The sequence below is a fragment of the Chlorocebus sabaeus genome, chromosome 14 (assembly GCF_047675955.1).
Source record: "Chlorocebus sabaeus isolate Y175 chromosome 14, mChlSab1.0.hap1, whole genome shotgun sequence".
Classification (NCBI taxonomy): domain Eukaryota; kingdom Metazoa; phylum Chordata; class Mammalia; order Primates; family Cercopithecidae; genus Chlorocebus; species Chlorocebus sabaeus.
Genome location: NC_132917.1, coordinates 69,901,482 through 69,926,817, shown reverse-complemented (window position 1 = coordinate 69,926,817; position 25,336 = coordinate 69,901,482). Strand labels below are relative to the sequence as shown.

Sequence of the window (25,336 nt, the reverse complement as noted above, 5' to 3'; positions counted from 1 at the left end):
TGTCTGTTTGGCGGCTCCCAGCTTTTCCTGATAAGAGCTACACCTGTAACAGGCAGGCGGGCTGAAATGGTGTCTTATGCAGTGTCTGGTGAGGATAGGGAGGGGGAAATGATTCAGCCCGCCCAGAGGCTCAGGTATCTGTCGGTCTGGCCTTGTCTGTGGCACGTTTGAGTCTACCTGGCTCTGGGGGAGCAAACAGTTTTCTGTATGACTCACTTGCTTCCCTCAGCTCCCCATGGGCTTGACTCTTGCCTTCCCCACCCCAGCACACCAACCAGGTAAAAATAAATTCACTCTGGCACGAAGCCTCCGTTTCTCTGCAGAGATTGACAGAGCATGACAGAGTGTTAGGTCAGTCTATGGACCCTTCAGTTGAGTGCAACACGTAGCTAGTGGGCCAAGCAACAAACGGGTGCCTGAGCAGGGCTCTGATTGTGCGGATATGAGAGGCAAAGAGAAAGGCTTTGCTTTTAACTTGCGTTACTATCAGATATATTTTCCAAAGTGGTTTCATGTAGGCTTATATAACTCTACAAACACATTTAATAGGTACATAACAGCAACGATGACAGTTATAGCACTAGGTGCTTACTGTATGCTAGGCATTATTCTAAGCCTTATTTTATGTCTTCAGTGGTTCACATTTTTAAAAAAAACACTGTAAGAAACGAATTTTACATTTTGACTTAAGACATGTATGCACACATGTGTAACAAAATCTTTGCAAAACAGTACTTGTTGCTACACGTAGTATACTTGGGTAATTTCTATTCTTTATATATAAAAAGGACACGTTATAAAGTGATTAAAAACCCATTAGTAAGTTGTGATCGCTTATACACATTTAATCCTCACAAAACCTCCTGAAATGGGTGGTACAGAGGTACAGATTGGTGAAGGAATTTATCCAAGGTCACATAGCTATTAAGTGGTAAAGCAAGGATTTGAATTTAGGCAATCTGAGTCCAGAGACTCCATACTTAACCACTAAACTGGATGTGGTCTCTGCAGAAGGTCCTGTCTCATAGGGAGACAATAGATAAGGGAATTAAAAATATTACCAAGTGTTGGAAACTCAGGTTACAACAAAAGGACTAAATTGCATATAATCAAGGAATGTTCAACCAAAGCCTTCTGGTCTTATAAATCTAACTTATTTCTCTTCTCTAGAGAAAATTTTATCCATCAGGTCTTTCTTCCCAAGTCTGCCTACTGAAATATTTCCATAATTTCCTGTTATGTACTCCTGGGACTTAATGCACCTCCTCAGAGAAGCTTTCCCTTTCCCAACTTCCCCAGCTGTTAGCCTCCCTCCTTCCCCCAGAGTCTTAACAGTTTCTCCCTTCGGTAGCCTACGTTTGGCCGTTGGTTAAATTGTAATGTGTCTTGGGGTTGATAACATGTCATATAGGAACCTTGGGTGATGCTGTGATCTGGCAAAGAGGTCACTGTACCTTGGAATCTGTGGCTCTGGGCCCTAGTCCTAGCTCTGCCCCTGACTAGCTCGAGACTTCTATAACTCATGTGTCAGGGTTTCAGTTCTCCCCTTTATAAAGCAAGAGATTAAATGATCTCTAAGGGTCTTTCTACTTATGTCCAGGGAATGATGATATTTGATGACCTTGGTTTTTTATCCTTGGGGGGCAGGAGGTTTATGTAAATATTTTCTGCACTTTTGGTAAAATCTGCACTCTGTTCCTCAGACCTGCATTATCTGTGGATACCTGCGTGAATTATACTCCACCCATTTTATAGATGAAGCCACTGAGATGTGGAGCAACTGACTGAGTAGTCACTGCCCCACCCCTGGAGCCTCACACATGACTCGTCTCCTCTCACTCAGTGACCACAGGTTGGTTGAGGGGTTTAACAAGGCTAAGAAGGTGAGTCAGGTTTAGACTTTGGAAGTTGAACCACAGGATTTATGCTACATTCAGAGGAATGATTGTTGCTTCCTCTTAATGTTAAGTTGGTATGTCACGTAAAACCTTTCAAAGTGATTTCGTGTTACTCGTTTAATCATCACAGACAACTTTGCCAGTAGGGTCTTATTATGCCCATTTTACAGAAGAGCCATTTTGGGATTAGAGGAGTGAAGTGACTTGCCCAAGGTTACACAGCCTGTTAGAACCTGAGCTGAACCTCTTGACTCCTAGTTATGGATTATACCTTTCCATGGCTTCTGATGCTTGTCATATGGACTTTGATGTGTAGGATAGCTTTACCTTAAACTCAAAAGGCTTTCCAGCCAGTTATTATTTTTCTGTCCCCAAAGAGCCAATGCATTTACCTTAAGTTCCTAACTCTTGTTTTAGAAAATCTCTTCCCTGTTTTCTCTGATGTTTACATTTATGAGTTTGGAAGGGGTGGGAAAGATTCCTCAATAAGACTCTTAAGTTCTTTGGGAGCAGGGACCACATTTATTTTCTCTAACCTACTAGGTTCAGCAAGCATACTATGGTTATTTAATTTTTTTATTTTTAATTTTTATTTATTTTTTGAGACAAGGTCTCGCTCTGTCACCCAGGCTGGAGTGCAGTGGCTCCATCATAGCTCACTTCCACCTCTGTCCCCCGGGCTGAAGCAGTCCTCCCACCTCTACCTCTCAGTAACTGGGACTACAGGTGTGTACCCAGCATGCCGGCTAATTTTTAAATTAAATTAAATTACATTAATTTATGTATTTATTTATTTTTGAGACGGAGTTTCGCTCTTGTTGCCCAGGCTGGAGTGCAGTGGCACGATCCTGGCTCACTGCAATCTCTGCCTCCCAGGTTCAAGCGATTCTCCTGTGTCAGCCTCTTGAGTAGCTGGGATTACAGGCATGTACTGCCCGGCTGATTTTGTATTTTTAGTAGATACGGGGTTTCTCCTTGTTGGTCAGGCTGGCCTCGAACTCCTGACCTCAGGTGATCCACCCACCTCGGCCTCCCAAAGTTTTGGGATTACAGGTATGAGCCACCATGCCTGACTTAATTTTTTAATTTTTATTTTTAGTAGAGATGAGGTCTTGCTATGTTGCTCAGGTTGGCTTTGAATTCATGAGCTCAAGTGATACTTCTACCTCAGCCTCCCAAAGTCCTAGGATTTCCTGTGTGAGTCACCATGCCTGGCCTATAGCTATTTAAAGTCGCCGTACTGGTCCGTACTGGCTAAGTGCTGTGGATGAGGTGGTGAGGCAGATAGACCACCTGAGGTCAGGAGTTCAAGACCAGCCTGGCTAACATGGCAAAACCGTGTCTCTACTAAAAATACAGAAAAAGGCCGGGCGCGGTGGCTCAAGCCTGTAATCCCAGCACTTTGGGAGGCCGAGACGGGCGGATCACGAGGTCACGAGATCGAGACCATCCCGGCTAACACGGTGATACTCCGTCTCTGCTAAAAAATACAAAAAACTAGCCGGGCGTGGTGGTGGGTGCCTGTAGTCCCAGCTACTCGGGAGGCTGAGGCAGGAGAATGGCATAAACCCAGGAGGCGGAGCTTGCAGTGAGCTAACATCTGGCCACTGCACCCCAGCCTGGGTGACAGAGTGAGACTCTGTCTCAAAAAAAAAAAGATACAAAAAAAAAAAAATTAGCTGGGTGTGGTGGTATGTGCCTGTAATCCCAACTATTTGGGAGGCTGAGGCATGTGAATGTGAACCTGGGAGGTAGAGGTTGCAGTGAGCTGAGATGGTGCCACTGTACTCTAGCCTGGGCGAAAGAGTGAGACACTGTCTCAAAAAAAAAAAAAAAAAGGCCGGGCGCGTTGACTCAAGCCTGTAATCCCAGCACTTTGGGAGGCCGAGATGGGCGGATCACAAGGTCAGGAGATCGAGATCATCCTGGCTAACCCGGTGAAACCCCGTCTCTACTAAAAAATACAAAAAACTAGCCGGTGAGGTGGCGGGCACCTGTAGTCCCAGCTACTTGGGCGACTAAGGCAGGAGAATGGCGTGAACCCGGGAGGCGGAGCTTGCAGTGAGCTGAGATCTGGCCACTGCACTCCAGCCTGGGAGACAGAGGGAAGCTCCGTCTCAAAAAAAAAAAAAAAAATTAGCCCTACTAACATGTAGCCTTTTTTTTTTTTTTTTTAAAAGTGGTTTCCTTTTCTCTCTCCCTTAAGATTTTCTATTTTTTTTTTTTTAATTAAGTAGTAGTAGTCGTCTGGACACGGTGGTTCACACCTGTCATCCCAGCATTTTGGGAGGCTGAGGCAGGACGATCACTTGAGTCCAGGTGTTGGAGACCAGCCTGGGCAACATGGTGAGACCCTGTCTCTACAAAAAAATAAAAAAATTAACTGGGTGTGGTTGCGTGCATCTGTAGTCCCAGCTACTTTGCAAGGCTGAGGTGGGAGAATCACTTGAGCTTACGAGTCAGAGGCTGCAGTGAGCCATGATCATGTAGCTGCACTCCAGTCCGAACAACAGAGTGAGACCCTATCTGAAAAAAGAAAATAAGAGTAAATTGAGAAAGCCTTTTCTCTGTTACTTTCTAGGTTACTACAGCTAAAAATACATCATCATAAAAAAAATTTTTTTTTTTTTTGAGATGGAGTCTTGCTCTGTCACCCAGGCTGGAATGCAGTGTCACGATCTCAGCTCACTGCAAGCTCCGCCTCCCGGGTTCACGCCATTCTCCTGCCTCAGCCTTCCGAGTAGCTGGGACTACAGGCGCCCACCACCGTGCCTGGCTAAGTTTTTGAAGTTTTAGTAGAGACAGGGTTTCACCGTGTTAGCCAGGATGGTCTCGATCTTGTGACATCATGATCTGCCTGCCTAAGCCTCCCGAAGTGCTGGGATTACAGGCGCGAGCCACCATGCCTGGCCTCTTTTTTTTTTTTTTAAAGGCAGAGTCTCGCTCTGTCGCCAGGATGGAGTGCAGTGGCGCAATCTCGGCTCACTGCAGCCTCTGCTTCCCGGGTTCAAGTGATTCTCCTGCCTCAGCCTCCCAAGTAGTGGGACTACAGGCGTGTGCCACCACGCCTGGCTAATTTTTGTATTTTTAATAGAGATGGGGTTTCACCGTGTTAGCCAGGATGGAAAATTTTTTTTTTCTTTTTTTTTTTGAGACGGAGTCTCGCTCTGTCTCCCAGGCTGGACTGCAGTGGCCGGATCTCAGCTCACTGCAAGCTCCGCCTCCTGGGTTTACACCATTCTCCTGCCTCAGCCTCCCGAGTAGCTGGGACTACAGGCACCCGCCATCTCGCCTGGCTAGTTTTTTGTATTTTTTAGTAGAGATGGGGTTTCACTGTGTTAGCCAGGATGGTCTTGATCTCCTGACCTTGTGATCCGCCCGTCTCGGCCTCCCAAAGTGCTGGGATTACAGGCTGGAGCCACCGTGCCTGGCGAAAATTTTTTTATATGGAAAGGAGTGCTTTATTTCTCATAAATAAATGCCAGGCTGGGAAGTGTAGCCTCCAGCCAGAAGCCAGAAACAGGCACTTCCAAGCAATATGTCTTACCCATTTTGTAGATAATAACAGTTTGACCTCATGTGCTGGTGACCCTGCACTGCTGTTAGAAGATCACTTCTTGGTTCTCTGAGAAATGTAAGAAGTGTGTTGGGGTTGGTATAGCTGGGTGTGGTGGCTCACACGTGTAATCCCTCCACTTTGGGCAGCTGAGGCAGGAGGATTGTTTGAGCCTGTGAATTCAAGACCAGCCTGGGCAACGTAGGGAGACCCTGTCTCTACCAAAATAATTATCCCAGCTACTGGGCAGGTTGAGGCAAGGAGTTTCAAACTAGCAGACTGCAAGGTGGAGGACAGGGAAGGGTATTCCAGGCAGAGGAAACAAAGGCCTGAAGTCAAAGAGAGCACAGTCCATTCAGAAGTTGTAGTCCTTCAGGAAGATATGAATGAAGGATGTTTACATTATCCAGTTTTTGGTGATTATTATTTTGTTACTTCAGTAGTGTAGATTATTGAGATTTGACTATACTTGCTAGAGCACAGAAAGTTAAAGGCCTTATTTTATAGCAATAATTCTCTTTTAAGGTGAAGACATCAGAAATTATACTTAAGGTCTACAGATTCTTTTTTTTTTTTTCCTGAGACAGTGTCTTGCTCTGTCACCCAGGTTGGAGTGCAGTGGCAAGATCTCAGCTCACTGCCAGCTCCGCCTCCTGGGCTCATGCCATTCTCCTGCGTCAGCCTCCTGAGTAGCTGGGACTATAGGCGTCCACCACCACGCCCGGCTAATGTTTTGTATTTTTAGTAGAGACAAGGTTTCACCGTGTTAGCTAGGATGGTCTCGATCTGACCTCGTGATCCGCCCGCCTGGGCCTCCCAAAGTGCTGAGATTACAGGTGTGAGCCACCATGCCCGGCCATCTATCTAGAGCTTCTAAGGAGAAAATGTAAATTAAATCTAACCTTTGAGTTAGCAAATGATGGATAACTCTCTGTCCCATAAAAGAAAGAAGGGGTAGGCCGAGCACTGTGGCTCACACCTGTAATCCCAGCACTTTGGGAGGCCAAAGTGGGCAGATCACCTGAGGTCAGGAGTTCAAGATCAGCCTGGCCAACATGGTGAAACCCCGTCTCTACTAAAAATACAAAGATTATCTGGGTGTGGTGGCCCATGCCTGTAATCCGAGCTACTTAGGGGTCTGAGGCAGAACAATCCTTGAACCCAGAAGGCAGAGGTTGATCGTGCTATTGCACTCCAGCCTAGGCAAAAGAGTGAAACTCTGTCTCAAAAAAAAAAAAAAAAAAAAAAAAAGGGCAGGGCACAGTGCACAGTCTACTACTTCTTTCTCATGTAACGTTTGAATCTTACTGTGTTTTGCTTTGTTTTTGAGGAGGGGTATGTGTGGAAATTTAGGGTCTTTGTTAAGCTGGTTAGAAGGTTTGAGTTAGGGAGGAGAGAAAGGAGTTCAAGAATGATTGCTACTTTCTGCAGAACAACAAAAAAAAATACATTTAAATAACTTGTTTCTCTGATCCCACTTACTAAGCACAAGCAAGACTTAGGGATTTTGTCTCAGGGAGTTACTTCAACCAGACAAAGCATTTGTTCAACATTATTCACTGTGTAATATTTGTTGTGTCCCGATTAAGAGCATTGATTTCTGCTTTTTGTATTTCTGAGACACGGATATAGCTGAATTAAATAGAAACCTTCTGTGTGTTCTTTGGATAGTGCTGGGATTTTTATGTGGATTGAAGGAGAAGAAAAGTGTTATGTGTGGAATAGGAAAGAACAAGCTTAGAAAATGTATGTAGAGTTAGTGGTCATTTCTCACCCATTTTTATTCTTGATGTCTCAGTAGCATTTGACAGTCTGTTGTGCCCTAGCTTCACTTGTCTTCCAGGATGTCACTCCCTTGTTACTGTTCCTGCCTCACTGGTTCCTCCTCCTCAACTTTTTTTTTTCTTATTCTTCATCTCCTCAGCCTCCATTTATGGAGTACTCAGAGCAATCCTTGGATCCCTTCTCTGTCTACACTCTTTTCCTAGGTTCTCTCTTTCAAGACTTTATTTTATTTATTTATTTTTTTTAGAGACGGAGTCTTGCTCTGTCACCCAGGCTGGAGTGCAGTGGCCGGATCTCAGCTCACTGCAAGCTCCTTCTCTCGGGTTCACGCCATTCTCCTGCCTCAGCCTCTCGTGTAGCTGGGACTACAGGCACCCGCCACGTCGCCCGGCTAGTTTTTTGTATTTTTTAGTAGAGACGGGGTTTCACCGTGTTAGCCAGGATGGTCTCGATCTCCTGACCTCGTGATCCACCCGTCTCGGCCTCCCAAAGTGCTGGGATTACAGGCTTGAGCCACCGCGCCTGGCCGACTTTATTTTTTAGAGACAGATTCTAACTCTGTTGCCCAGGCTGGAGTGCAGTGGTATGATCATAGTTGACTGTAGCCTTTGATTCCTGGTCTCAAGAAATCCTCCCACCCCTCCTCAGTCGCTAGTACTACAGGTACCTATCACCATGCCTGGCTAATTTATTATTTTTTTGTAGAGAGAGGGTCTCACTATGTTGCTCAGGCTGGACTCGATTAAGACTTTAAATGCCGTTATTCTGTGACAATTCGTGAGTTTACATTATTAACTTGAATGTCTTTCCCTGAACTCAAGACTTATATCCAACTATTCACTGGATATCTCCACTTGGGTGTCTAATAGTCTATTGAACTTATTTAAAAACTTCAGAACATCTCCTCTCAAATCTGCATTTCTGGAAGGTCCTCCCCATCTCAGAGTTGCTATTCATCTGTGTATTGAATATATAGAGAGTCTCCCTTAACTCTTGTTTTTTCATTTTCCTCATCCATTTCACCAGCAGGTCCTGTCAGCTTCACCTTAAAATATATCCAGTATTTAAACACTTCCTACCACCTGCCCTGCTACCACTGGAATAGCTTTCTAAATGATCTTCCTCCTTTTGCTCTTTGCCCCCTAAATCTAATTTTAACAGTGACCAGAATAATTCTTTTAAGTATGTATTAGATCAAGTCACTGCTTTGCTGAAAACTGTCACCTGGGTGCCCAGATTAAAATCCCACCTGGATTAAAAGGTAGTGTCCCTATCATGGTCTACAAGACCATATAGGATCCACAATACCGTCTCCCAGTGCTCTGACTTCATACCACTTCCCCTTGTGCTATAGCCACACTGGTCTCCTTTGCAGTTGCTCCAGCATGCCATGCCTTGGGGCGTTTGTAGTTGTTTTCTCTGCCAGGAACATCATTTTTCCAGATGTCAGTATGGCCTTCTCCCTTATCTCCTTCAGGTTTCTTCTCAACTGTCATATAATCAGTGAAATATACCTTAACTGCCTTATTTAAAATAAAAGCTATCTCTCTGCGTTCTGCTTTCTCTGCTCCCCTTCCCTGTTTTACTTTTCTGCATAGTGCTTGCTGTTTGACATACTGTTCATTCATTCATTGTTCATTATTTAGCAAGTACTTATTGAGTGCAGTCTGCTGTGTGCCAGGCATTGTGTTCTAGGGACTCTCTACCATAGTTTATTACATGTCACCACCCACTAGAATGTAAATTTCATGATGGTTAGGGCTTTGTTTTGCTCATTGCTATAGCCCCACTCCTAGAACAGTGCCTTTGACATAGGAGCTGAATGAATACATTTATTTAATTTTTTGTTTTTTGAGACAGAGTCTCGTTCTGTCCCCCAGGCGGGAGTGCAGTGGCGCGATCTCGGTTCACTGCCACTTCCACCTTCCAGGTTCAAGTGATTCTCCTGCCTCAGCCTCCTGAGTAGCTGGGATTACAGGCATGTGCCACCACGCCTGGCTAATTTTTGTATTTTTGGTAGAGACGGGGTTTCACTGTGGTGGTCAGGCTGGTCTCAAACTCCTGACCTCGTGATCCGCCTACCTTGGCCTCCAAAAGTGCTGAGATTACAGGCATGAGCCACCGCGCCCGGCTAATTTATTTAATTTTTATTTTTTGTTTTTTGAGACAGAGTTTCACTCTTGTTTCCCAGGCTGGAGTGCAGTGGCGTCGTCTCAGCTCACTGCAACCTCTGCCTCCTGGCTTCAAGTGAGTCTCCTGCCTCAGCCTCCTGTGTAGCTGGGACAACAGGTGGACACCACCATGCCCAGCTAATATTTTGTATTTTTAGTAGTAGAGACGGGGTTTCATCACGTTGGCCAGGCTGGTCTCAAACTGCTGACCTTGGGTGATCTGCCCTCTTCGGCCTCCGCAAGTGCTGGGATTACAAGCGTGAGCCACTGTGCCCAGCCGACAGTTTCTTTTTAAAGTAAATACTATTTATCTCTGCTTTATTTTGAAAAAAAAAAAAAGTTTTATAGTAAGTGTATGCTTTTTTTTTTTTCCAATGAGAGTAATAAAGGTTTTATTTTTAAAAACAAAGACTTTAGAATATTGCTTTTTATAGAGTAACATGTTTCTAATAAATATTTCCCTTTTTCTCCATCCAGTTACTTATCCGGTATTACATGAGGGAAATGAAACAAAAAGACTACAGCCCCACTCCCAGCTACTCAGTGAGGTGGTAGCTAGGTAAGAAAACAACCCTTTCCTTTTAGATGAAATTGGAACTTAGGAGGTAGTAATCTTTGGGAGAGGCTTAAAGGGATTGATAATGATGATAAAAAATAATAGTAATGGCCATTTTTGATGAACCAGGCACTGTGCTAAGCACTTTATGTTGGTTGCCATATTCTAACAACCATATGATTGTTGTACTATGAGAAGTAGAGCCAGTGTAGTGTAGGAGTAAGGAGCATAGACTTTGGAGTCAGACCTCTTGCTTTGACACCTAAGTTTTGCCAGTAACTGATTGTGTGGCCTTGAACAAGAAAACTATGCCTCATTTGTACAGGTAGTCCCTGACTTACAGTGGTTCGACTTACAATTTTCAACTTTACGATGGTGCAAAAGCCATATACATTAGTTAGAAACTGCACTTGAAATTCTGAATTTTGATCTCTTCCTGGCCTAGTGTCACATGGTATGATATATTCTCATGATGCTGGGCTGCAGCAACAAGCTGCAGCTCCCAGTCAGCCATGCAATCATGAAGGCAACCAATACTGCACACTGTACTGTTTTTAATAAATTACATGAGATATTGAGGTTTATAATAGGTACTGTATTAGATGATTTTGCCGAGCTAGAGGCTAATGAATGTAAGTATTCTGAGCATATTTAAGATAGACTTGGCTAAGCTATGATGTTTGGTAGGCTAAGTATATTAATTGTGTTTTTGACTTACGGTGTTCGGGATGTAACTCATCATAAGTCAGGGAGCATCTGTATCTGTACAGTGAGGATAATGATAATACCTACCTCCTAAGATGGTGGTGACAGTTAAATGACATAAACTCTGTAAAGTGCTTAGCATAATGCTTGGCACATAGAAAGTGATTACCAAATGTCAGCTGTTACCATAAAAATTAAAATAGTTGTTATTCTCATTTAAAAGATGGATGAACAAAGGCTTAGAGAAATAAGGTAAATAAAGTAATTTGCCTAGGTCACACAGCATATAAATGATGGAACTAGTTTGCACCCAGGCAGTCAAATTCCAGAGCTTTTGCTATTAACCATTACGCTGCATCACCTTCGTAGGTTGAGAGGAAGACTGGGCAAAAACTGCATCTTGTCAAACTTGAGTGTAGGGGTAAAGGTCAGGCTTGAGTTCTGACTTACCTAACCTGCATTGTGATCTTAAGAATCTTATCAGTGTAGCATGTGCCTTGATTATTCTCTGAATTGATTCTTCCCTAGATCCAAAGACATGAATGATAGGTTAGTTATATTCTCCTGCTGAGGGTTTGGGTGTTTTCTGGGCCAGGAAATGGAGCTTAACGAACACCTGTATCTCAGTGCTTTTTGGACCAGAAGTAAGAGCTTGTCCAGCCTCTCTTGCTATTATGCTTGTTTATTTTCTCACATGACTGGTAATGATGAGTAGTAGAACAGCGTACACATTGAGAATTCTCTCTTTTTTTTTTTTTTCCTTTGAGATGGAGTTTCGCTCTTGTTGCCCAGGCTGGAGTGCAACGGCGTGATACTGGCTCACCGCAACCTCCGCCTCCCAGGTTCAGGCAGTTCTCCTGCCTCAGCATCCCAAGTAGCTGAGATTACAGGCATGTGACACCATGCCTGGCTAATTTTGTGTTTTTACTAGAGATGAGGTTTCTCGATGTGCCTCAGGCCGGTCTTGAACTCGCAGCCTTAGGTGATCCGCCTGCCTCAGACTCCCAAAGTGCTGGGATTACAGGCATTGAGCCACTGTGCCCGGCCACACATTGAGAATTTTCTACATGCTATGTACTCTACATGAATTATCTCATTTAATCCTTAAAAATAACCTCATGGTGACTCTTATCCCTGTTTTATAGAGTTGAAGAGAGGTTAGAAAACTTGCTTCAAGTTGCGCAGTTAATAAGTAGTAGAGCAGGGATTTAAATAAGGCAGTCCGACCTGAGTTCATGCTTGCGTTTTTTTGTTGAGATGGAGTCTTGCTCTGTGGCCAGGCTGGAGTGCAGTGGTGCAATCTTGACTCACCGCAACCACCTCCATCTCCTGGGTTCAAGCGATTGTCCTGCCTCAGCCTCCTGTGTAGCTGGGACTACAGGCATGTGCCAGCATGCCCAACTAGTTTTTGTATTTTATAGTAGAGATGGGGCTTCACCATGTTGACCAGGATGCTCGATCTCTTGACCTCGTGATCCGCCCCCCTCGGCCTCCCAAAGTGCTAGGATTACAGGCATGAGGCACTGCGTCCAGCCCCGAGTTCATGCTCTAACCTCTGCACTCTACTGCCTGTAGTCTTTTCTTACCTCTGTTAAGTAGGTAGTGTGGACTGTGTGGTTTAAGAGTAGTAGGGCCAGTTCTGTTTTTCTCATATGAAAAATGGGAAGATTTTGACCACTGGACTAGGAATAACGAGGACTGTGATCTTGTCTTGGCTCTGCCACCAACTTGCCATATTTAGGATTTCACTTTTTTTAGTTTTATGGTGCTCATTTATTAAACAAAGGGGTTGCGACCAGGCGCGGTGGCTCATGCCTGTAATCCCAGTACTTTGGGAGGCTGAGGTGGGTGGATCACGAGGCCAGAAGTTTCAGACCAGCCTGGCCAATATGGTGAAACCCTGTCTCGACTAAAAATACAAAAAAAAGGCCAGGTGTGGTGGCGTGCGCCTGTAGTCCCAGCTACTCGGGAGGCTGAGGCAGGAGAATCACGTGAAACCAGGAGGTGGAGGTTTCAGTGAGTCGAGATTGTGCCACTGCACTCCAGCCTGGGTGACAGAGCAAGACTCTGTCTCCAAAAAAAACAAAAACAAAGGGGTTGCTCTAGATGGCCTCTGAGGTCTCTTTGAACTCTGATGTCCTGTAATTGATCATAGGAAGTAAGAGTAACACGTGCTTAGCTCCTTGAGTTTGGGGCAGTGGTATTTGTAAGGTCTTTTTTTTTTTTTTTTTTTTGAGACAGAGTCTCTCTCTGTCGCCCAGGCTGGAGTGCAGTGGCCGGATCTCAGCTCACTGCAAGCTCCACCTCCCGGGTTCACGCCATTCTCCTGCCTCAGCTTCCCAAGCAGCTGGGACTACAGGCGCCCGCCACCTCGCCCGGCTAGTTGTTTTTTTGTATTTTTTAGTAGAGACGGGGTTTCACTGGGTAAGCCAGGATGGTCTTGATTTCCTGACCTCGTGATCCGCCTGTCTCGGCCTCCCAAAGTGCTAGGATTACAGGCTTGAGCCACCGCGCCTGGCCGAGTTCTTTTTTTTTTTTTTTTGAGACAGAGTTTCTGTCGCCCAGGCTGGAGTGCAGTGGCACGATCTCGGCTCACTGCAAGCTCCACCTCCTGGGTTCACGCCATTCTGCCTTAGCCTTCTGAGTAGCTGGGACTACAGGTGCCCACCACCACGCCCGGCTAATTTTTTTGTATTTTTAGTAGAGACGGGGTTTCACCATGTTAGCCAGGATGGTGTCGATCTCCTGACCTCGTGATCCGCCTGTCTCAGCCTCCCAGAGTGCTGGGATTACAGGCGTGAGTCACTGCGCCCAGCTGTGAGTTCTTACAGAGTCTACCTTGTGCAGGGAAGATGCCAGATTCTAGGTCAAGGGATGAGCCGACTCCCTGAAGAAGGTAGATCTAGGTTCTTTTTTGAGGCTGGTTGCCAAGGGAACCCAGCCTCTGGCCAGCAACAGCCAGGAATGCTTTGGTTGAGGCTTGGGTACACATAATGAAAACAAGTCGCACATTTAGGTTTCATTCCTTGCCTTTCTCCCATTTCCACCTTTCCTTTTTCTTTCCTTTTTAAGCTGCTAGTTTTAAACACGTTTGTGTGTCAGACACTGTTTTAAGTACTTAACATTATCATATCATTTAATCTTCACAGTAATCTTACGAAATAGGTACTCCTATTCTAAACTAGAGGCAAGTAGAGTTAAGTAATTTGTCCAGATTTACTCAAGAGAAAGTAGTATCAAACCTGCACTTTTAGCTACTAAGTTGTACTACCTGGTTGGATCTTTAAATATAAGGAGGACTTCTTATTTATTAGTGGTTTTTGTTTTGTTTTGTTTGTATTTGGAATAAAAACTCTTGGAGCTAGAGCCTTTGAAGTAATTTAATGCAGTCTCCTTGTCTCCAGCCTGCCATCCAGTTACAGGAATGCTTTCTATCATTCTCCTGACAAATGATCTTTCAAGTTCTCTTTGAATACCTCCATTAATAGGGGAGCTCATCACTTCTTGAGGAGATTATTGTTGAAAAGCTCTCATTGGTAGAAATATAATAATACTTTTTTGAGACAGGGTCTTGCTCTGTCTCACAGGCCGGAGTGCAGTGTTGGATTACAGCTCACTGAAGTCTCAACTTCCGTAGCGCAAGTGATCCTCCCCCTCAGCTTCTCCCGAGTAGCTGGGAATACAGGCACATGCCACCATGCCCAGCTGTTGTTTTTTTTTCTTCTTTTTTTTTTAGTTGTTTGTAGAGACAGGGTTTCACTATATTGTTCAGACTGGTCTCGAATTCCTGGGGTCAAGTGATCCTTCTGCCTTGACCTCCTAAAGTACTGGGATTATAGGCATGAGCCACCATGCCCAGCAAAAATTATTTATTTTATTTTATTTTTATTTTATTTTTGAGACAGAATTTTGCTCTGTTACCCAGGATGGAGTGCAGTGGTACAATCTTGGCTCACTGCAACCTCTGCCTCCCGAGCTCAAGTGATTCTGCTGCCTCAGCCTCCCCAGTAGCTGGGATTACAGGCACCTGACATCATGCCTGGCTAATTTTTAAATTTTCAGTAGGGACAGGGTTTCACCACGTTGACTAGGTTGGTCTCAAACTCCTGACCTCAAATGATCCTCCCGCCTCTGCCTCCCAAAGTGCTGGGATTACTGGCGTGAGCCACTGTGCCCGGCCACCTGGCCTTTTTCTATTTTTAAGAGACAGGGTCTTGCTATTTCACCCAGGCCAAAGTGCAGTGGTGTGATCATAGCTTACTGTAGCCTTGAACTCCTGGGCTCAAGTGATCCTCCTGCCTCAATCTTCTGAGTAGTTGGGACTACCGTGTGCCACCATACCAGGCTAATTCTAAAAATTTTCTGTAGAGGCTAGGTGCAGTGGCTCATGCCTGTAATCCCAGCACTTTGGGAGGCCGAAGTGGGTGGATCACTTGAGTCCAGGAGTCTGAGATCAGACTGGCCAATGTGGCGAAACCCCATCTCTACTAAAAATAAAAAAGTTCGTTGGGCATGGTGGTTCACATCTGTAATCCTACCTACTTGGGAGGCCGAAACACGAGAATTGCTTGAACCCAGGAGGCCGAGGTAGCAGTGAGCCGAGATCGTGCCACTGCACTCCAGCCTGGGCAACAGAGCAGGACTCTTTCTTATAAAAAAAAAAAAAGAAAAATTTCTGTAGATATTGGGTCTTGCTATGTTGCCTGGGTTGGTCTTGGACTCCTGACCTCAATCAGTCCTCCTGCCTTGGCCTCCCAAAGTGCTGGGATTACAGACATGAGCCACTGCACCCTGCTGAAAATTATTTCTTATTTTGAATTGAAATCTAATCGAGATTTCTCATTAATTTTTATTTTTATTTATGTTTGAGATGGAGTCCCACTCTGTCGCCCACGCTGGAGTGCAGTGGCATGATATTGGCTCACTGCAGCTTCCACCTCCTGGGTTCAAGTGATTCTCCTGCCTTGGCCTCCTGAGTAGTTGGGATTACAGGTGCGTGCCACCACACCTGGCTAATTTTTGTATTTTTAGTAGAGACGGGATTTCACCACATTGGCCAGGCTGGTCCTGAACTCCTCACCTCAGGTGATCCTCCCACCTCAGCCTCCCAAAGTGCTGGGATTACAGGCGCGAACAACTGTGCCCGGCCTAATTTTAGACCAGTACCCCAGAACTATACAGAATAAATATAATACATTTTCCGCATGCCAACTTGTGAACCCTTGAAGACAGTCTTCCTATGTATAAGACATATTTGCAGTTTATCCTAATATCTAAACTTTTTTTCAATTCAGATCAGTCTGCACAAAAGGAATTTCTACCTCTCCCTACTTTGTAAATGCAGCCTGACAAATTTGTGCTTCACTTAGGATTATTTAGTTAGAAGGTGGGTATGCTTTCCCTTCCTCCTTGAAGAATGAATAAATGTTGACCTAAGTTTACAATTGTCTATGAGTTTGGAGGGTTTACAGTCTCCTACTCTTGTAATCATTAGGAGGTCAGGCTGCTGCCCTGCTGCATACACCATCAGAGCTCACAAAATGGCTGGAAGTTTATCCGGGCACTTGACAAACTGCATTTACTTCATCAGGCCACTAGGTGATGAGCAACTCACAAACCCAGACTGCCAAGGACTGTGGTGTACAGGGCAGTTTCTGCTTATACTTGGAAAGGCCATTTGAAGTTATCTGGTCCAAACTCATTAAAAGGTTTTTGTTGGAGAGGGGAAACATATGTTTTTTATATAGTTTGTCTTTCCTAGCTTTGTTACAGTTAAATATTAATTTGCTGGGACATTTTTTTTTTTTTTGATACGAAGTCTCACTCTGTCATCCAGGCTGGTGTGCAAGGGTGCAATCTTGGCTCACTGCAACCTCCGCCTCTTGAGTTCAAGTGATTCTCCTGCCTCAGCCTCCTACAGGTGTGTGCCACCATGCCCAGCTAATTTTTGTATTTTATTTTTTTAGTAGAGAGAGGATTTCGCCATGTTAGGCTGGTATCGAGCTACTGACTTCGTGATCATCCGCCTTGGCCTCCTAAAGTGGTGGGATTATAGGCGTGAGCCACCGCTCCCAGTCAAGTAGGACATTTCTTTGAGTGATTTTCTTAGAAGTGGGGCATGGGTGGTACTTTCAAAGTCTTTTAATGTCCAATTTCTTTTTAACCTTTGTGTATGAATGATATTGTGGTTAGGTTTAGAATTCTTGGAATACTGGTCCTAGTCTCGACAGAGTCTAAGTAGCTTTCCAGTGTTTTGAGTTTCTGGTGATACAGATGAGAAGTCCAGTGGGATTTTTTTTCCTTGTAAGTAATAATCTGTTCTCTTGTTCTGGAAGTTTGTGAATTTTTATTTATGCTTAGAGTTTCCTGTGGTATGCTTCCTGTGTGTCTTTTTGTTTTGTTTTGTTTTTTTGAGATGGAGTCTTGTTCATGTCGCCCAGTCTGGAGTGCAATGGCACGATCCCGACTCTTTGCAACCTCTACCTCCTAGGTTCAAGCAATTCTTCTGCCTCAGCCTCCTGAGTAGCTGGGATTACAGATGCGTGCCACCACGCCTGGCTAATTTTTGTATTTTTAATTTAGATGAGGTTTCGCCGTGTTGGCCAGGCTGAGGTTGGCCAGCCTTTTAAAAATAACCCTCGTTGGTACTCGATGAGCCTTTTAGACTTAAGAACTTAAAGTCTTTTTTCAGTTCGAGGTTGTTTTATTGCTTCCCTTTCTTTTGTTTCCAACCTCTTTACTTTATAGATGAGGAAATTGAAATTGAGCTCAGAAAGGTGAAGTGAGTTGTCCAAGGTCATATAGCTAGTTACAGATGAACCTCAAGCAAATAACCTGACTCCTTTGATGAACTAGACTTTTGTGTATTGAATATTACTCCATTGAGAGGGCCATTAAGAACAACTTGGAAACTTTTTAGTGAGACAGGAATTTTGCCAAGGCTTTGAGGGGAGATGAAGAAGGAGGAAGGGATAAAATTCATTATGTGTGGCCCATTTGAAGGGCTAAAGAATTCACACGTTCCCTGTGTCCCAGTTATTGGAGCTACCGCAAAGCTCTAAAATGTAATAAAACCAGGAAGTTGCTTGAGCACTTGGAGAATTAGATTTTTAGTAGTCAGGAGTTGGATAAATGTGGTCATGCCCTATTGTAAATATCAGCAAACATAAATGGCATTTGAAGGCTTGGAGACAGACATCATAAACGATGTCTTATCAGTGGTCTGGTTTCTGTTTTGAGTTCCAACCTGGGACGCTTCTGCTGGGAACCACCTGTTCCTGGCTCTGTTGATCTTTGGATTTCCCCAGCCCTTTAGTCCCTTTCAGTTTTGAAATGAAACCTACTCCAGAGGGCGAGGTCAGGTATGAAGAGGACTTTGACAGCTCACCTTGGGTTGTTTTTTTTCCCCAGAGCTATCTAGTATGTGACTGTGTGAGGTGTCAGGACCAGCAGGCTGTGATATAGATTAATTGATGGTGAATCAGCTGTTGGGTAAGGTCTGGGCTGTCATTTTTTGGGTAACCAGGAAAACATGACCAAATACATTGTCTTTCATCTACAGAAAGTTGAAACTTAAGGGTACAATCACCAGAAAGCTGCCCATGATCATCTCTGCCTTTGGTTTACTGACGAAGGAAAGGCTTTTTTTTTTTTTTTTTTTTTTTTTTGAGACAAGAGTTTTGCTCTTGTTGCCCAGGCTGGAGTGCAATGGCACAATCTCTACTCACTGCAACCTCCACCTCCTGGGTTCAAGCGATTCTCCTGCCTCAGCCTCCCAGTAGCTGGGATTACAGGCATGCACCACCACGACTGGGTAATTTTGTTTTTTTTTTTAGTAGAGACGGGTTTTCTCCATTTTGGTCAGGCTGGTCTTGAACTCCCGACCTCAGTCAGGTGATTCACCCGCCTCGGCCTCCCAGAGTATTGGGATTACAGGCATGAGCCACTGTGCCTGGCCGAAGGAAAGGCTTTAATTTGCCTTCATCTTGCCTCATTTGTAGATCTTCCTTACCTCCTTTCTATTTACATCTGTAGCTTTGTTCTGCTGCTCTATCTACTAAACCTTTACTAATGTGCCTTTTGGAATTGCTGCTTTGAAATTGACTACTCTAGATATGCCTAGAAACCCCTGTTCTCCAACCAGACTCTCACAGAATGCAGCTTGCCGTCTCCTCTTTCTGTAAACCTGGTTTCCATAAGATTGCAGCACTTCACTTGGAATCTTCACAAGTGAAACTAGCTCTTTCTTCAGCCCACCCCTTACTACTTCACCCCTGACTTTACGTGACTGTTGCTCAGCCCCATTCGTCAGCACTCCAGAGCTGCTTCCAAATGGCCAGATACTTTCAGATACCTTTTTCTGTTTGAAATTTCTGCTGGCCAGCAAGGCCACTTGATCACTGTCCTTGAAGCTGGCATCTATACCTATTTCCCCTGTGTGTGTTGAGACTTTGGTGTCTGATCTCCCCTCCTAGGGCTATAGCCCAGGCTCAGGGATTGGTGGCCAGGCCTTGCCTGGAGTCAAGGATTTGGGATAGAGTATGGAATTAGGGGGCTTGGTGTTAACATTTCAGAGGTAGGCAGATGAGAAGCCAGAATACGTGAACCTCAAGGCCAGTGGAAGATGGGAAGGACAGAGAGAATTTAGTATCTGAAGCAAAAGATTTCCTTTGTAAGCTCCTTCTGTGCATTCTTTTTGAAAAATTATTTAATTTACAGAGAATATAATAAATTATATTTTTAAAATATCAAAACATCGTAGAGCATATTTTGACTATTCCTATCTCCCCATTTCAGTTATTTCTGTATTCACTAGAGGTAACGTGTTGGTGGTTTGGAATGTACCTGCCATACTTTTTCCTGTGTGTTTGCTTACATAAGTATGAACTCAGAAAAAATTTAAAGTATTATTTTGTATTTTATTTAATTCTCTATACAAGTGATATAACATTTTATGTATTGTTCTGGTATTCTTTGATTTAATAACATGCTTTGATAGTATTCCATGTTAATACAAAAAGGCATATCTCATTCTTTTTGGTGCTGGATAGTATTTCATAGAATGGATATACTGTATTTTAGTTGGCTATTTTTCTATTGAGACATTAAGGTATTTCCAGTTTTTGGGTGATCTCAACCTCTTTGGCGGCTTCAGTTACCATCTACACGTGGATGGTTCCCAAATCTCCAGCCCAGATCTCTAGACCAGATTATCCAACTGCTTACAACTCCACTGGGATGTCTTGTAGCCCCCTGCTTTTTCTCACTTGCTCCTTCTCCAGTGCCTAATCATATACATTATAGACAGCATGCAGTAGCTAAAGCCCCAAACATAGCAATGATTAATCATTCCTTCCTTCCCTTCCCACATCTGACAACCAGTCACTAGGACTTGTCCTCCCTACCTCCTCAATATTTCTTGAATCTAATCACTTTTTCTCTCCATTGCTACTACCCTGTACCTTAGTTTTTAAATTTATAAAAGAGTACTTGTGAGGGTTAAGTGAATTAATATATGTAAAATATTTAGAATAATAGATTGGCACCTACTAATTGCTATATGAATGTTAGTTGTTATTATCATCATTATCTTAGTTTATATAATCCGTTATCTATCACTGCCTCCAGTCTTAATTTTGTTCGCCCCTACCTCCATTCCATTCTCCACACTATAGCCAGAGTGATCTTTATAAAATGGAAGAATGGGCTAGGCGTGGTGGCTTATGCCTGTAATCCTAGCAATTTGAGAGGCCAAGATGGGAGGATCGCTTGAGCCCAGGAGTTCGAGGCAACATAGTGAGACCCTGTCTCTACAAAAAATAACAAATTAGCCACGTGTGGTGCCGGTGCACACCTGTGGTCCCAGATACTTGGGAGGCTGAGCTTGGGAGGTTGAAGCTGCAGTGAGTTATAATGATGCCACTGCACTCCAACCTTGGTGACAGAGCGAGACCTTGTCTCAAAAAAAAATAAAGTAAAATGTAAGAATGATTGCTTAAATGATAATTCCCCTGCTTAAAAAGATGTCAGTGAGGCCGGATGCGGTGGCTCACGCCTGTAATCCTGGTGCTTTGGGAGGCCAAGGCAGGTGGATCACCTGAGGTCAGGAGTTCGAGACCAGTCTGGCCAACATGGTCAAACCTCATCTCTACTAAAAATACAAAATTTAGCTGGGTGTGGTGGTGGGGGCCTGTAATCCCAGCTGCTCAGGAGGCTGAGGTAGGAGAATCACTTGAACCTGGGAGGTGGAGGTTGCAATGAGCTGAGTTTGCGCCATTGCACTCCAGCCTGGGCAACAAGAGCAAAACTCTGTCTCCAAAAAAAAAAAAAAAAAAGTTAGATGTTAGTGATATTTCCATTGAACTACTTTGTGTTTTGGAGACAGAGTCTCTGTCTCCTGGGCTTGGGTGCAGTAGTGTGATTTTGGCTCACTGCAACCTCTGCCTCCTGGTTTCAAGCGATTGTCCTGCCTTGGCCTCCCAAAGTGCTGGGATTACAGGTGTGCACCCCCATGTCCAGCTAATTTTTGTATTTTTAGTAGAGATGGGGTTTCACCATGTTGGTTAGGCTGGTCTTGAACTCCTGGCCTCAAGTGATCCGCCCACCTCAGCCTCCTAAAATTCTGAGATTACAGGTGTGAGCCACTGCACCCAGCCTCCATTGAGCTTTTAATGACTTCCTTTTATTGAGATACCTGATTTTTCTTTTCTTTCCTTCCTTCCTTTCGTTTCTGTTTTGTGTGTGTGTGTGTGTGTGTTTTTTTTTTTTTTTTTTTTTAGTCAGAATCCTCGTTCTGTAACCCAGGCTGTAGTGCAGTGGTGTGATCATAACTCAGCGTACCCCTGTACCCTTCTGGGGTCAAGGGATCTTCCTGCCTCAACCTGACCAGTAGCTGGGACTAAAGGCATGCGCCACCACGCCTGGCTAGTTTTTAAAAAATTTTTTTGTAGAAATGAGGTCTCACAGCTCATCTCTGTGCCACTGCACCCTGCCCCTGCTTTTAAATGCTATCTCTTCAGACAGGTCTTCCCCTGATTATCTAATGATTCTGAAGTGTCTACCCATATGCTTTTATTATGTCACCTTATTTTAATACTGTGATCGCACTTACCAATATCTGATAATTTTCTGGTTTATTTACATATTTGTTTATAGTGTTTTCTAATTAGAAGAGAACAGGGATATTGTCTGTTTTTGTTTTTTTTTTTTTGAGACGGAGTCTAGTCCCGTTGCCCAGGCTGGAGTGCAGTGGCACAATCTCGGCTCACTGTAAGCTCCGTCTCCTGGGTTCATGCCATTCTCCTACCTCAGCCTCCCCAGCAGCTGGGACTACAGGTGCCCGCCACCATGCCCGGCTAATTTTTTGTACTTTTAGTAGAGATGGGGTTTCACCGTGTTAGCCAGGATGGTCTCGATCTCCTGACCTCATGATCTGCCTGTCTCAGCCTCCCAAAGTGCTGAGATTACAGGCGTGAGCCACTGCACCTGGGCTTTTTTTTTTTTTTTTTTTTTTTTTTTTTAGATGAAGTCTTGCTCTCTTGCCCAGGCTGGAGTACAGTGGTTCTATTTTGGCTTACTGCAACCTCTGCCCCCCGGGTTCGAGCAATTCTCGTGTCTCAGCCTCCTCAGTAGCTGGGATTACAGGCGTGTGCCACCATGCCTGGCTAATTTTTGTATTTTTAGTGGGAACAAGGTTTTACCATGTTGACCAGGCTGGTCTTGAGCTCCTGACCTCAAATGATCCGCCCACCTTGGCCTCTCAAAGTGCTGGGACTACAGGTGTGAGCCGCTGTGTCTGGTTGATATTGTTTGTTTAATTGTTGTATTCCTAGCATCTAGGACAATGTCTGACACATTATTGACAATAAATACTTGTGAAGTGAATAGTAAAACAACTTCCGTTGTCTTATTAGGCCCTTTTGGCCTCTCCAACATCATCTGTATCAGTCCCCTATCTTGACCTTCCCATCCTCCAGCTCATGACATGTCTTTAGATGTGCTCGCTTGCTGCAGGGCCTTTACATGTGCTCTTCACTGTGCCGAGAACACACCATTCTAGGCACTGCCTAGAATGTTCTGCCACTGCCTGGATATTTCCTGTTCATCATCCAAGTTACAGCTTAGGTATAACTTCACCTGATTAGCCTTGATCATACAACTCTGCATGCTTTGCCATTAATTATCATATATATTGTAATTCTTTTGTTGTCTGTGTCCTTCACTAGACTATAAGCTTATGTTGTGCTCACCATGAATTCCTGGTCAAAGCTTATCAGCAGTGGCTAGAAGGACCTTTGAGGTGGGGCACTAGGGAGGGGGATAGAGTATCGGGGGCAGCACCTGAGGTCTAGGAAGGTATACTTTAGGATGTCAGGGTGAGTTTTAAACACTGGCCCTTGGTTCATTGTGATTCTTCCTATTTCGTCCATCTTTGTTGATTCCCTTGTTTGCCTGGATGAACCATCTAAAATGATTGGGTCATATCCATGAAACCAGGGTAAGCCTGATACAAAAGACTTGCTCATGAAGGCAGCATGTGTCCTGAGGATAAAGGTTGAGAATCTGGGTAGGCTTATTATTAACTTCAGGTAGCTGAGGGCAGAATAACTGACAGTGGAGTAGAATTCTGAGCGAGGAAGGAAGCAAAAGGCCTGAAGGAAGAGACAAGGCTGAAGCAGGAAGCTGAATCATTAAGTCATAAACCTGGAGCACTTGGATAGTGAGTAGAGTGTAAGAAGGAACAGGGCAAGCAGTTCAGGATTAGGGTCATAAATAATCTTGGGGATTACTTAAATCATCTTTTAGCATTCTTACCTCTTTAGTTTGGAACCAGCTTTTGGATTATAGAAAGGATCAGTTAGTTGACATACAAGGATTTGAGTGAGAGTGTATATTACTTTCTTTGTATTTTATGGGCTCTTTACTTTAAAATGAAATCCCCAGAAATCCTACCTTAACTTTTCCCCCACCTCAATTTCTGCTGCCAAGAGCCTATCATCCATTCTTTTAAATATATCAGGTTCAACTCCCTTATCTTTGAAACAAGTTGCGTGTACAGAAGCCTGCAGTAGTGCTGGAGCTTCCTTCAGATAGGTTGAAGGGAGTGACCTCTCTTCAGGCTACCTCCTCCCACTGAACCAGGCATAGGAGCTGGCCTCAGCAGCCTTAGGAGTTCAGGACTCTGTTTAACATGAATCTGTGGAATTTCTCTCTGAATTTTGGGGAACAAGTATTCTGTAGAATATAGTATGGGACTGTGTCCATGAGGCATAGCAAAAAGTAGTGGAAGACTGGCTGGATGTGCATGAATGGTGGGATCTGAAGGTATGTAGGAGTGGGCATCAAGGTTTCTGACCTGGCTCTTAAATTTTGACAGGGTTGGGGGCACTGATGTGCCAAGTAGAGAGTCTTGAGGGGTAGCGCTAGTCCCTGGCCCTTAGAGGTGTTCTGAATGTTTTTGTATGTAGCTCAGAGCTCTTTTGCAGGCTGATGGGGATTCATGAAGATAGAGTACTTACTGAGGAAGGGTGTGTTCTCTTTTGAAGGTTGGATGGAGTGGTTATGTGCACAGACTGGGCAGTCTATGGCCTGGTCATCTAGTCTCTGTGAGGTGAGTCACCTGCATTCCCTTCCTAGGGCCATGCTGGGAAAACCAACCTAAGAGAGCTGGAGATCATGACTGTTGTTAGTGATTTCCGTGAGACTGCTCACTGTCTTTACTTGCTCCTTCTGTTCTCTTAAGTCCCATGGCTATAGTGTCCTGCCTTCTATTTTCTGTTTCTCGCTTTGGCACCTTCAAATTCCATAATTCATACAGATTCTCTTTCTAGAGATAAGGTCTCACTGTATTGCCCAAGCTGGAGTGTAGTGGCTGTTCACCGGCATGATCATAGCACACTACAGCATTGAACTTGAGCTCAAATGATCCTTCTGCCTCAGCCACCCAAGTAGCTGGGATATAGGTGTGCGCCTTCACACCTAGCTCAGACTGCTCTGTCTAGATTACTTAATGCTCAGCTTGACTCTGGCTTTACATAGTACTCTAATTATGACATTGACAGCCAGCTTCAAGTAAGGGCCTTTCTTCATTATCCTTGTTCCTAGAGTTATGGTTTTGAAGCTTTAGTGTATCAGAATTACCTATGAGGGTGAGGGAGGGGGCACTGGATATTTGTTTAAAATGCAGATTCCTGGTATTAACTGCTAGATACTCTTAATTCAGTAAGTTTGGGGTGGTGACCAGGTATCTGCAGCTTGATCAGCCTCCCAGGTGATTCTGACACTAGTCATCATCTCCAGATCATATATATATATAGAGAGAGAGATGGAGTTTCGCTCTTGTTGCCCAGGCTGGAGTGCAATGGCGCTATCTTGGCTCACTGCAACCTCTGCCTCCTGGGTTCAAGCAATTCTCCTGCCTCAACCTCCTGAGTAGCTGGGATTACAGGCACCTGCCACCATGCCCAGCTAAATTTTTGTATATTCAGTACAGACGGGGTTTCACTATGTTGGCCAGGCTGGTCTCAAACTCCTGACCTCAGGCAGTCCACCTGCCTCAGCCTCCCGAAGTGCTGGGATTATAGGCATGAGCCACTGCGCCTAGCCAAAGATATCTATTTTCTCCTTTTTTTTTTTTTTTTGGAGACAGAGTTTCGCTCTTGTCACC

At 44.3% G+C, this 25,336-nt stretch overlaps 1 protein-coding gene across 37 annotated transcripts in view; it reads left to right on the top strand.

Moving 5' to 3' along the window:
* The window catches only part of ASPRV1 (aspartic peptidase retroviral like 1), a 147,334-nt gene that overhangs the window by 1,969 nt on the left and 120,029 nt on the right, over positions 1 to 25,336 (top strand). For 11 of the 37 annotated variants that reach the window (XR_012095349.1, XR_012095350.1, XR_012095348.1 and 8 more), the window contains 2 exons: positions 1,704 to 1,852; positions 9,888 to 9,969. The exons of 2 other annotated variants lie outside the window; for them this stretch is intronic. The gene's annotated coding sequence lies outside the window, so the exon portion shown is untranslated. Of the gene's footprint in view, positions 1 to 1,703; positions 1,884 to 2,503; positions 2,625 to 9,887; positions 9,970 to 11,438; positions 11,592 to 15,536; positions 15,664 to 15,965; positions 16,058 to 24,215; positions 24,281 to 25,336 lie in introns of those variants that run through there. 24 more of the 37 variants (XR_005243404.2, XR_012095354.1, XR_012095351.1 and 21 more) reach the window with 14 other exon arrangements.